The sequence below is a fragment of the Cyprinodon variegatus genome, unplaced genomic scaffold (assembly GCF_000732505.1).
Source record: "Cyprinodon variegatus isolate N-32 unplaced genomic scaffold, C_variegatus-1.0 Scaffold107, whole genome shotgun sequence".
NCBI classification, from domain to species: Eukaryota; Metazoa; Chordata; class Actinopteri; order Cyprinodontiformes; family Cyprinodontidae; genus Cyprinodon; species Cyprinodon variegatus.
The window spans coordinates 1,267,575-1,279,481 of NW_015150560.1; the positions used below are offsets into that span (position 1 = coordinate 1,267,575).

The following is an 11,907-nucleotide window of genomic DNA, read 5'->3' on the forward strand; positions in this document are numbered from 1 at the left end:
AGATCCACATCATCCAGATCTTCGGGGCCAAGTTGTTGATGGCAGCAGCACATCTGATATTTCTCTCCAGGATGGAGTCACAGCCAAACAGGAACAGACCAGATGAAGCTACTATGAGAAAAAGCAGAGAGAGCAGAACGTTAGAGATTGAACTAATAGATTCTGCAGAGTGGGAGAATAGAGATAGAATGAAGCAGGATGATGTCAAAAATAAAAAAATAAAAAACAATCCACTGGAATTTGTTTCCAAGTTTGAAGACATTTCGGTTTCCATCCAGGAAGCTGATGGGAAGGAATAGTGTTGAGTTTGAGGTTTTATACAGTAGCCCAACAAAGACTTTTTTTTTGTTTTGAAGACATGCAAATTGAAACAGACGAAGGGGAAGCAAAACGTCTTCAAACTTGGAAATAAAGTCCAGTGGATGGTTTTTAAATTTCTTTTTTTTGGAATGACTATGACCTGGATGACTGAGAATCTTCACCAGCGTGAAGCAGAATGATGAAATAGTGGTCCCTATAATTTTTGTAGCTTCCATATTTAAAGTCATAGGGAATCTGCTGTTCCAACCATTGCATTTCCGAATTCTCCCGATTGGTGCACGACTTTACACGAGTGAATAAAGTGAGTCAATTATCAAGGGGGCGGAAGGTTCGCAAGCAAGTTTGGTTGTGGCCGGTTTCTCTGAAGCATCTTGCTAACCAGTTAGCAACTTAGTGCTAGTAGGTTCCCAATGGGAAATTCCATTGGGACCAAGTAGCACTAAATTGGTGCCTTACAAACGACACTGTCAAGGAACGCTATGGACAGAGGAAACATGCAAGAGGAGGAGAGTTTAGTGTCGGAGGTCGTGGATGAGTCTCCTCCGTCATCCATTTTTTATTTNCGCAACGCTGCCAGTTCTGTTAGCTCTACGCCTGCTGAAGACACAGACGTCCATCCCCGTGAACACTGGGACGCAACTCAATGGGAAAGGAAATTATTCTTATTTTAATCGTTGCGTTTAATAGCTGCGACATATGAATCAAGATGCTATGACTAAAAAAATTTGATTGACAGATGACCGCTGATATATGATTGGCTGAATTTAGGTGTTCAGGCTGACATATAACTAACTGGCCTGCAGAAGATAACGAAAAACATGGATTAAAAAAAAATTATTACATTTTGGGACAATATGGTCTGATAGAGATTACATTTATATACATGTTTAAGCCAGAATGATTTGACATTTAAATATGATTCCTCTACAACTTTAAGGTGTGACTTGGTTCTTATTTTATAATTCAGCTTAATTAAACTCAGTGGAAATGTGGGATTATAGTGAAACATGCAGGATCTGAGTGGGTCCCAGGGAGGGGCGGGGCCTCTCAGGGCGGCCTCTGTGCGGTCAGGCCGGGGAAAAGTCATCCCGAGGGGTGGGTCCTCCTTCTCCTCCTCCCTCCCGGCAGCAGAAAAGGAAAGCCCACCTTTTTTCATTGTTAAGGACGCGGTGGAATGTGATGGTTTGATCTCCAACGGACCAGGGAGGGGAAGAACCAGAGCGAAGCAGCGAAACAGCGGGTTGAACCCCCCTGTCCTCCCCCCTCCTCCGGTCCGGGCTGGGAATGTTTGGAGGACCTTGTCCCGGGCTCAGTCCTACCGCCGGGGGGAAGTTTGTGGATTAATTCGAGCTTTTTCTGCTTGGACCCCGGAGACGGAGCCGTTCAGGTAAATCTGAGTCTGTTTGGGTTTTTGTCTGATTATTTTGAAGCGGAAATGTTTGCTGGGCTTCCCGAGGGTGACCCAGTCAGTTCGGACTGCAGGAGTCTGAACTGCGGCAAGTTTTCAGCACCACCTCCTCCTTCACCTCCTCCTCCTTCTCCTCCGCTGAAGGGAAAACCATCCAGGTTTGCGGAGAAAAAGCCCGGGTTGCTAAAAATCTAATCTCCTGTAGGCTGACTATCTGTTGGATTCCGCTGCTTTTCTCACGGTTTGATGTTTTTATTTCATGTTGACTTTTGTTGGACGTCATCACTACGTCACCACAGGCTGCTGCTGCTGCAGCATTAGATGTTAGAGGAGGAAAAAAAAACCCATAATGAAGCACAGGCTGCTTGGTAGGGAAAAGGATTAGGGCCACTGAAAAAATAAAAAAGTTAACTGATGATTACATTTTATTTCAGTTTAATATGAGAAAACAGTCAGAATTCTGACTCTAACTCAGCATTCTGACTTTTTTTCATAATTCTGACTTTTTTTCATAATTCTGACTTTAATCTCAGAATTCTGACCTTTTTTCCTCCAGAATTCTGACTCTTATCTCAGAATTCTGACCTTTTTTTCTCTTCCAAAATTCTGACTCTAATCTCAGAATTCTGACTTTTTTCTTTTCCAAAATTGTGACTTTAATCTCAGAATTCTGACTCTAATCTCAGAATTTTGACCTTTTTTCTCTTCCAAAATTGTGACTTTAATCTCAGAATTCTGACTCTAATCTCAGAATTCTGACCTTTTTTTTTCTTTTCCAGAATTCTGACTCTTCTCTCAGAATTCTGACCTTTTTTCTTTTCCAGAATTGTGACTTTAATCTCAGAATTCTGACTCTAATCTCAGAATTCTGACCTTTTTTCTTTTCCAAAATTGTGACTTTAATCTCAGAATTCTGACTCTAATCTCAGAATTCTGACCTTTTTTCTTTTCCAAAATTGTGACTTTAATCTCAGAATTCTGACGGTTTACAAACATGTTAGCATCAAGCCGTAGCCATGTCTAGAGACTAAACTAGCTGTCTTGTTTTAATTAATTAATAGAATAGCATCAAAGGGGACCCCTCAGGCACATATAAAGTCGCCTAATTCCGTCATTTTCCACCAATGTGTTACTGGCCCTCTCAATCAACTCACATCTTTGTCTTCCTTCATGGTGCCCATCTACATTAAGATCTAAAATTCTGAGATTAAAGGCAGAATTCTGTGAAAAAAGACAGAATTCTGACTTGTTTCCCATATTAAACTGAAATAAAATATAAAAATCAGCTAATTTATTTTTTTTTTTTCAGTGTCCCTAATCCTCTTCCGTAGCTTGGTGTTCTGGAAGCTGATGTTTTGGTGTCTGTTAAATTTGGATGCACTGATTCTGGAGTATTTCCCTCTGTTTTGATCACCATGGGGAGATTTGGGACTTTCCTTTTAGTTTCTGAACTGTGGAACTAAAGTAAGATTTCAGGTACTTCCTTATCCAAAATGTCCCCTTAAAGCTGCAGGCTTTTCTGTAGCAACAAACTTAGTTTCATTGTAGCTTTTAATAATTTTGAACAACATAAATCTGCGTTGGGCATTTATCACATCATTTATGATGAAAATTATCTCAACATAAGATTTTGATTTATCATTTTATCAATAAATTAGAATTAATGTTGAAAATTTTCAAAAGAAAATTGGTGAATTGCCAAATAATGTATTTTTACTTTCTTCTTCTGTTTCTTTCTCTTTTGTTTTCTATTGAGAGATTTGACAAATTCAAAGCATATGATTTAATGTGATCACCGTGGGATGTTTAGTGACATTAATCACTCTTCTTTATACATAAAGGCTTCCTAAAGAAAGCTTTTAAATGTGTATAGTTTGCAGCAGCAGTATTTGTGGAGCTATGATTGCTTTGACATGCAGCTGAGAAAGACTTGTATAAATATGTTTTATATAATATCATATCGAAATAAGATTTTAAATCTATTCCCTTGCCCAATTAGTGACACCACATAGATTATAACTCAATAGATCAGTTTGTTTCCGTACATCCACTGGTGTTTTTTCCTCTGTGTTTGTTCTAATTACTCCAAGCTCTCAGGATATTGAGCTTTCCAGTGTCTCTCTTTTAGAGGTTTTCTTCAGAACTGGGTTATCAGCAGTATTGTGTCCCTGGTCCTACTCTGTGTCTGCATCTTCACTACACACTATACCATCATCATCATTCCAGTAAACCCAGGAGGGCAGAATTTAGATAAAATCACTCTCTTCTGTTTATAGGAGAGCAGATGATAAGGAAGATAAAGTGGTATGTCAGCATGCAATGTCACTGTACTGGAAAACCCCTTAAACTGTAGATGTGAAGGCAAGCAAAATAAAATGCTATTTATACATTTTGCAAGTGGTGGAAATGGAAAGGAAGAACTAAGATTGAACATAGACTTTTTTTAAAAATCAATTGAAAACAATAATGTTTGCGTAATCTACAGCAGTAGATTAATCCAAAGCCAGACTCTGGGTCCAGCTTGCTTGCAATAAAGTCAATACTAGTTTTTCTGTTTGAATATTGTGTGTCCATAAAAAAACAAAAACAAAAAACAATTTATTTCTCACAAGATTTTCTGGGTTCAAAAGTTTGCAAGTCATTCGGATTCCCATAACATCGCTATACGATTCACTAAGTATAAATCCCATGTATATTGACAATAAAACAAAAAAACCTAAAAGTATATGTAGTATTTATAGCTTATCTTAGAGATCGTCAATATCTAAATTGGTCTTTTAATTAGTATTATCTAACATCAAATATCTGTCTTAGAGGTTATAACTACAGCCTCTCCTTTAAATGATTCATTCAGAGAACGTTTAGCGAGATGTAAATTAAAAGGATTAATTTTACTTAAAAATATATATATATAAATCATTGTTTTATACATTTTGATCAGTCCAAAATCTGTTAATATTTGTGTACGTTTATGATCCCACCGTTAACAGGAAAGGATTCTGCATCAGCGGGGTTATTAGGGTGCAGTCTAGTGAACAGAGCTCAGGTGTTTCCAGGTCTTGGTAGCGTGATAAAGCTGAGAAATGGCTTCATCTGCATGTTACATTTCTCAGATTTCTCAAATTCTTGAAACATCTGCTGGTCCAGAGTGAAAATGTTCTGCTAGCAGATTACAAAACACAGAGGCAGACTGTTTAATTTTGCAACAGTGCAGCATTGCTAGGGCTGTCCCGATACAGCTTTTTCATTTTCCGATAAAATCCTGACCGATACCTATATTGACCCAATGCGATATCATCAGCACATATCATTCATGCTTTTATTTCTAACTTTGTACTGTAGAATGCTAATAAAGATTATCAGTCATCCAGATTATAGTCATTGAAAAAGCTAGTTGGAGAACAATCCACTGGACTTTGCTTTCCAAGTTTGAAGACGTTACGCTTCCCATCCAGGAAGCTTTCTCAATTCAAAATGTCTGGATTAGCGTTGAGTTTCAGGGTTTTATAGACTGGACAAACATGAGCCTTGTAATGGCTTAAATACCATGAAAATGAGACAGTCTCAATGTGTTAATGCTCATTGTCGTTAATGCTCATTGTTGTCCTGGCTGACCTGGTGCACATGCACTGTAGAAAGTTAAAAATGGCTTGATCAAGTGTCAAGGTCAACTATCAGTCAACGGGTTACAGAAACTTTAAATAGAGGCATGTGTTTCTAGCACCTTGACAATATTGGAGATTTTAGATGCAGCCTAATATTATCCGATAATAGTTTTTTACCTAATAAGATTGGGACCCCTACGGTTGCCAGTTGCTTTCATGAATGCTAAACCTGGAAGTTACAGGTCTAGCACCCCTAGTGGCATAAAATGTACACAGTGTTGCTTTAAGAATTTTAAAGGAGAAGTCTGGTCTGCAAGGAATAATCAATGCATTATTTATACTAAAACTAATACGTTTGAGGTTATTTAATGAATTTTGCATTAATCAGTAAAAAAATAAAATTATAATTTTCATCACGATCACTTATTCGGGAGCGGCCATTTTTGCCCAAATATAGTAACGCCTCCCTCCTGCCATCTTCCGGCAGTGACGTCACGGTGCGGTAAGCCTAGCGCCATTCTACCCGCTTTACAAGCTAAATCAATGGGAACTACTAGACACATCTGCAATCAACAACAATTATTGAAGATTTCCAGAGGACTTCACCATTGAAATTCACCAGAGCTATAGTGAAACTGACAATGCCCACGTGCATGGCAGCTGGATGCTGGAATGCATTGTGGAAACGTGAAAAAAAAGAGTTATTCCACCTTTCTGATTCCTGATCCTCCACGGACGGGTTGGTCGTTGGATCGCCAACTTGAAGAGGGAGGATTTGCCATCGAACTTCTGGCCAGAGAAAAAACCCGTAATATGTAGCCAACATTTGGAAGAAGAATGTTTTCAAGATGACTTGGATAATAGCGCGTTGTGACAAACACCAGATACAGCACTGGGACTTGATCAACAGCCGATAGCGCACCGTGACGTCACAAACCAGTAGGTGGCAGTAGTGTTCGTTGACAAACATGGATGCCTCCAGTAAAGCACATTCAAATGAAAATTACTCTGAATTAAAAACACTTATCATTTATTTAACAGTATGTGATAACTTCATATTTGAAGAACTTTCAGAAGTTTGAGTTTTGAATATGACCAGACTGGAGATGGATTATGAATTCAATCACATACTGAGACCTAGACTGACTTATTTTTTTGTCCATAGCTTGAAAGATCATAAAACCAATTTGGAAATCCATGGATAAACATTGAAGTGGAATTAGAGGTCGGCTACACGTCTGATCCACAATACAAAGGCACCCTGGAAAAACTTGAGGATTAAACGGCTCGTTAATTGCTTTTATTTAAAAAGAAAGGCAGTGTGTTGAATTATGCCTTCTGACCTAAAAATCTGCTGGGTACAAAAGGCAAGGAGATAGACACACCTCAGCCTGATGCCTGTTATTTCTTGTCCATATAACTGAAATTCTCTGGCAGCCATTTTTTCGCTGCCTGGTTGAGCATATATCACGGGATAATTAAAACTGACTCATCAGGTCGGAAGTTGTAAATACTTAGTGAAGTGAACTTTCTGTTTGAGTATCTGTGTTTGCCTTTTGCTCCCGTGTGATTGAAAGTGCTCTGCTCTGTTGTCTACATGCCTGAAAAACGTGGTTGCAGAGTCTGAACAGTACATGTCCTGTGCTTCTTTCTCCAGAACAGTAAGACATGAATGCTTGTGCATGTAGAAGCAGCAGACAAGCTGGTTGTGGTGGTGGAGAGCTAATGTGCCAGGTGGGGCTCGTAAAGAGCAGCACAAGGGAGGGAATGGAGACGGAGGGGACCTGCCTTGACCTGTTTCAGACACGAAGGAGACAAAAAAAAGGGGGGGGGAAATATCCCTGATGACTTTTCAGTGCGGCTTGCCTTCCCAGCCTGCTGCAGATTATGCCAGCCTGCTGTGAACCCACTTTCCTCTGGACTGGGCACAGGCTCCTGCATGGAAGCTCACCAGGAGGGTAGATGTGTGAAAAGAATTTCCTTTGGTATTTTATTTTACCACTTGTGTGGCGAAGGGCAGGACTTTGTTGGGGAAAAACCAAAAGGAAAACATCTGAAAGTCTTAACTAAAGTCAAGAGTGAAATGCCTAAGTTTCCCCTGATTACAGCTTCAGCCTTGCCTTTTCAGTCCTGGGAAATTATACCCAGTTTGGTTTGGTTAAGTTGGCTTAAAGGAGGTTTGATTCCCAGCAAAATGCCCTCTTATTTCCAGAAACATTTTACACAGCGATGCGATACATTTTCAATAGTTGAAACCACCACCTGTTTTAAACAGTTAAATGACGCCTTTAATGCCAAGAAATAACGTTTGGAGGAGATTTTCTGTCCAGGAGTTGTCACTTAAATTAATAACCTTATTTCTCTTCTCTCTTAAAACACATGATTGGTTTTCCATTCAGCAGAACGCTGCGACCGCCCTGTGAAGCTGCCCGCTCTGCTTTGGGTGAAACCAAAAACTAATCATTATGGGTGTCCAATAAGGGTCATTATCAGCCTAAGCACTGGACCTGGGGATTACTGAGTGGCAAAATAACTGCTCTGGGGATTACATTAAAATATTGAGGTTTTCTGCCTGGGAGAATCAGACCACTGGGAATGTCAAAGCTGGCCTGTCGTTGCTAATGTTACTGCCTCTCCCCTAATAGCCCTGCTGTCGGTGTTGCACATATGTGTGAAATACAGAACATGGCTACTGGTGTCTCAAGTGTAGGGAACTGAAAGTAGAATAACTGAAATGTGTAAAACCCTTTTGTTTTACCTATTTTATTATCAGGAGGGGGGAGGGGGGTACCTCCAACTGCTGTTAAATGTAATAAAATGTATCATAAGTTTTATCCTTTTAAGCGGAGGCAACTGATTGAAACCCATTCTGCAATTTTAGGACAATACAGTTTATTTTTAAAGCACCAATTTGTCAAACTACACAAAGATCAAATTTATCCTAGTTAGCAAATTATGTAGTTTAGTTTATTATTAAGATTTGGTTAAAGTTTTCTATCAAAGGAAGCAAATTGCATCCAACCGCTGATTTACGGCAGATATCAGCTGTTGATTTACGGCAGATTGCGTCCAGTTGTTGATTTACGGCAGATTGCGTCCCGTTGTTGATTTATGGCAGATTGCGTCCAGCCGTTGATTTACGGCAGATTGCGTCCAGCCGTTGATTTACGGCAGATTGCGTCCAGCCGTTGATTTACGGCAGATTGCGTCCAGCCGTTGATTTACGACAGATTCGAACTGTTGATTTACGGCAGATTGTGTCCAGTTGTTGATTTATGGCAGATTGCGTCTGGCCGTTGATATACGGCAGATTGCGTCTGGCCTTTGACATACAGCAGATTGCGTCTGGCCTTTGACATACGGCAGATTGCGTCCGGCCTTTGACATACGGCAGATTGCGTCCGGCCGTTGACATACGGCAGATTGCGTCCGGCCGTTGACATACGGCAGATTGCGTCCGGCCGTTGACATACGGCAGATTGCGTCCGGCCGTTGACTTACGGCAGATTGGGACCGGCCGTTGACTTGCAACGGATCGCGTCCGGCCGTTGACTTGCAGCAGATCGCGTCCGGCCGTTGACTTGCGGCGGATCGCGTCCGGCCATTGTCTTACAACGGATCGCGTCAGGCCGTTGACTTGCGGCGGATCGCGTCCGGCCGTTGTCTTACAACGGATCGCGTCCGGCCGTTGACTTGCAGCGGATCGCGTCCGGCCGTTGACTTGCGGCGGATCGCATCCGGCCGTTGTCTTACAACGGATCGCGTCCGGCCGTTGACTTGCGGCGGATCGCGTCCGGCCGTTGACTTGCGGCGGATTGCGTCCGGCCGTTGACATGCGGCAGATTCCGTCGTCTCGCAGAGGATTGTGTGCAGTTGCAGCCGATTGTGTTCTGGTTGTTGAATTTTAATAGAAGTCATCTGGCCATTTCTTTGCCACAGANCGATTGTGTTCTGGTTGTTGAATTTTAATAGAAGTCATCTGGCCATTTCTTTGCCACAGATTACATCCAGTCACTGGCATTATGGTTGGTTAAAAGCAGTCCCTTGTACAGAGCATGCACGTAGTGACAGGGGAGAGAAAAATGACCGATAACCAGAACCGGGCTTAGTGTACCCAGTCGTCTGCTATGACCGGCTTCATGTTTACAGTGGTATTAGATGGATTGGGATATCAGATAGAGCTTTCTTTATTTCAGTAACTCTTTTTTTCACTTATTGAAACAGAATAATTATACACATTTGATTATAATGATTATTGTCAGGTTGATTACAATGATCCATTCAAAACATGTGAAATATGACACTGTAGACTAGAATGTTAAATCAGACTAATAAAAACCCAAACGCTGGCTTTAAGGTTTTTATATTTCAAAAAGTGGTTTTAATTTGACAAAGACCCTCATAGAAAATGCATCCTCCACTTTCTGGACTAAAACTGTACATATGTGTTACAGCAGCTTTAAAGCTCCCAAGAAGCAAAGCGATACTGGGTCCAGCTATAGGTTAGCCTATAGACTAAATCAGGCTAATATAAACAACTTTATATATCCTCAATTCATCGCAAGACTAAGGTCAGACTCATTTCAAGATTTTAAAAATATACTTTCTTTACAAATAAATACGCAAAATCAGTTTTTCCATATATTCTATATTAGGTCTACATGATGCCAAAAACATTGTGAGATAATATAAAGGTAGAAAAGAAGTTATGAATGACCTGCTATGTAGAAAATGAATTCCATCTACCTTAATTGACTCAAGATTTCTTCATTTTGATAGTGTGTCCAGTCTTAAAAGTTTAATTTCCAAATGTGTTTGCAGACCTATTTACCAGGCGACTGTCCTGGCAGTTTGCTGGCTGTAGAACAAACCACATCGTTTATAAGTTATGAGAGGGAATTGTACCACAGTTAAGGACAAACTCTAGTGAAACTGCTTTCAGTTGTGCTTCTTGTTTGTAAAATATACATTTTTATTTTTGATAAATACTCCCTATTAATTTTAGTTTTCACTAATTAGATAGAATTTAATTTTAGAAGCAAAACAAACTCGGTCCTAGAGACCCATGAATACAAGTGTTGTTGCTTTATAACCTACATCCTGATTGGCTGTAATTGATACCTGGGTTAGATTTAGGAGCGGATGGTGTCAGTGTTGGCAGTTTGTTAGTGGTTGAATTTTTCTTCTTGCCTCAGTTACCCGTTGGTCCAGAAATAGCAGAGAAGAGGATGCAGAGTGATGTTGCAGGAGTTACAAACTTGGACCTCCTTGAAATAGCGCAGATGAATCATGATCTCTTCCATCAAGTCTTGTATAAAAGCCCACTCACATATCCTTTTATGAGTGTGTGTGTGTGGGAGGCAATATAACAGTAAAGTACAGTAGGGTGTAGTATCCTGGACAGAAGTTTGCATTGGCCAGCTGGAGCAGCGTCAGCCTGGTTCACAGAAGCTCGTTGGAAGGAAGTTTCGTGCCAGAAAGACAGCAAACTGTGATGTGTAAACGGCGTCTCTGCAGTGAACCTGAGGAAATAAACTTACGATCTACAGTAGCAGACATTCCCAGTCAAACGCCAGCTGAATGGCGGCCAACTTCCAGCCACTGGAGTGACCCCTTCCTTCTCCTGGGTGTGCATTTTAGTTTTTTACTAAACTGACTCCACCCTTTCACTGAATTACAGGGTCTGACCAGGAGAAGGCGCTTCTCTTTATCCTCTCTCTGCTTTTTCTCATAGTAGCTTCATCTGGTCTGATCCTGTTTGGCTGTGACTCCATCCTGGAGAGAAATATCAGCTGTGCTGCTTCCATCAACACCTTTGTTTCTAGATGTTGGAGATCGGCCTGTTTTTCAGTGTAGGCCTGTTTCTCTGACTGTGACTAACTGGATGTGCTCTCTTCATCCTCTGACATGGGAGCTGGCTCGGAGCTGTGTTTCCTGGATGGGGCCTCCTTTAATAGCTGATTTTTGTGTCTCTTGGGTTCAAGGAGACAGAAACAGTCGGCCTCAGCAGATGGCCGCTCACACTGAGTCTGGTTCTGCTGGAGGTTTGTTCCTGTTAAAAGGGAGTTTTTCCTCTCCACTGTCCCTACAAGCATGCTTAGTGTGAGGGATTGCTGAAGAGTTAATGAGTCGATGCAATCAGCTGGTTTTCCTTAGATAGAAAACTTTGAATGAATCTGACTGGATGATCTGGTGAACTGGAAAGTTCCTTGAGATGAGATGTGATATGAATTGGCGCTATAGAAATAAACTGAATTGAATTAAGGGAGTTTAGGGGTGAATGTTGGCATTGGTATTGCGATACGATACATGCCACGATACACAGTTCACGATTCAATATCAAGATTTTGCAATATAACTATATATTGCAATATTTTTTTTTCAGCATCAAAATTAAATGTGTAGATAAAAACTCAAGTGCTGTGTTTATGTGGTATTGGCTGTTGATCAAGTCCCAGTGCTGTATCTGGTGCACTGCAAAAACGATCTAGAAATAAGTAAAAAAATTCTTAAATTGAGTGTATTCACCCTTACTTTGAGCAGGCAAATGAGATAGTTTGCCAATGGAATGAG

General features: G+C 40.6%; 1 protein-coding gene across 2 annotated transcripts in view; it reads left to right on the plus strand.

Moving 5' to 3' along the window:
- The first annotated feature begins 1,451 nt into the window (after positions 1–1,451).
- luzp1 (leucine zipper protein 1) overlaps positions 1,452–11,907 on the plus strand; it is an 89,201-nt gene continuing 78,745 nt past the window's right edge. Inside the window, exon 1 of one of the 2 annotated variants that reach the window (XM_015374659.1) lies at positions 1,452–1,708. The gene's annotated coding sequence lies outside the window, so the exon portion shown is untranslated. The remainder of the gene's footprint in view (positions 1,709–11,907) is intronic. The other variant, XM_015374658.1, reaches the window with a different exon arrangement.